The following is a 1,571-nucleotide window of genomic DNA, read 5'->3' as shown; positions in this document are numbered from 1 at the left end:
TACTTACTTGCACCGATTGAGGTGAAATACATTGGAAACTTGAACTTTGAACTGTTCTTGAAAATACTTGAACTGCACAGACCATGATGCAGTGGGGCGATACGGAGGAAGAGGTCAACGGTGTGCTCCCAACTCCGGAATCCCCTTTTTCTTGGCTCCTGGTAGCCATGTAAGCTGACGAGCTTGTTGGAGATGCACCTGCGCGCCAGAGGGGCAACGAGGCCTGTGACGGATGTTTGGCGACCTGTTCTGCAACCCCGGATCTATTTCTACTGATGAGGGAATCAACTCCGAAACACGAGCTAGGCTCGTGTTTAGAGATGATCATAATACAAGTACTTACTTGCACCGATTGAGGTGAAATACTTTGGAAACTTGAACTTTGAACTGTTCTTGAAAATACTTGAACAGCACAGACCATGATGCAGTGGAGCGATACAGCGGAAGAGGTCAGCGGTGTGCTCCCAACTCCGGAATCCCCTTTTTCTTTGCTCCCGGTAGCCATGTAAGCTGACGAGCTTGTTGGAGATGCACCTGCGCGCCAGAGGGGCAACGAGGCCCGTGACGGATGTTTGGCGACATGTTCTGCAACCCCGGAACTATCTCTACTGATGAGGGAATCAATCCCGAAACACGAGCTAGGCTGGTGTCTAGAGATGATCATAATACAAGTACTTACTTGCACCGATTGAGTTGAAATACTTTGGAAACTTGAACTTTGAACTGCTCTTGAAAATACTTGAACTGCACAGACCATGATGCAGTGGGGCGATACGGCGGAAGAGGTCAGCGATGTGCTCCCAACTCTGGAATCCCCTTTTTCTTGGCTCCCAGTAGCCATGTAAGCTGACAAGCTTGTTGGAGATGCACCTGTGCTCCAGAGGGTCAACGAGGCCCATGACGGATGTTTGGCGACCTGTTCTGCAACCCCGGAACTATCTCTACTGATGAGGGAATCAATCCCGAAACACGAGCTAGGCTCGTGTCTAGAGATGATCATAGTACAAGTACTTACTTGCACCGATTGAGGTGAAATACTTTGGAAACTTGAACTTTGAACTGTTCTTGAAAATACTTGAACTGCACAGACCATGATGCAGTGGGGCGATACGGTGGAAGAGGTAAGCGGTGTGCTCCCAACTCCGGAATCCCCTTTTTCTTGGCTCCCGGTAGCCATGTAAGCTGACAAGCTTGTTGGAGATGCACCGGCGCGCCAGAGGGGCAAAGAGGCCCGTGACGGATGTTTGGCGACCTGTTCTGCAACCCCAGAACTATCTCTACTGATGAGGGAATCAATCCCGAAACACGAGCTAGGCTCGTGTCTAGAGATGATCATAATACAAGTACTTACTTGCACCGATTGAGGTGAAATTCTTTGGAAACTTGAACTTTGAACTGCTCTTGAAAATACTTGAACTGCACAGACCATGATGTAGTGGGGCGATACGGCGGAAGAGGTCAGCGGTGTGCTCCCAACTCCGGAATCCCCTTTTCCTTGGCTCTCGGTAGCCATGTAAGCTGACAAGCTTGTTGGAGATGCACCTGCGCGCCAGAGGGGAAACGAGGCCCGT

The sequence above is a fragment of the Lissotriton vulgaris genome, unplaced genomic scaffold (genome assembly GCF_964263255.1).
Source record: "Lissotriton vulgaris unplaced genomic scaffold, aLisVul1.2 SCAFFOLD_12290, whole genome shotgun sequence".
Lineage (NCBI taxonomy): Eukaryota > Metazoa > Chordata > Amphibia > Caudata > Salamandridae > Lissotriton > Lissotriton vulgaris.
This window is presented reverse-complemented; position numbering follows the sequence as displayed.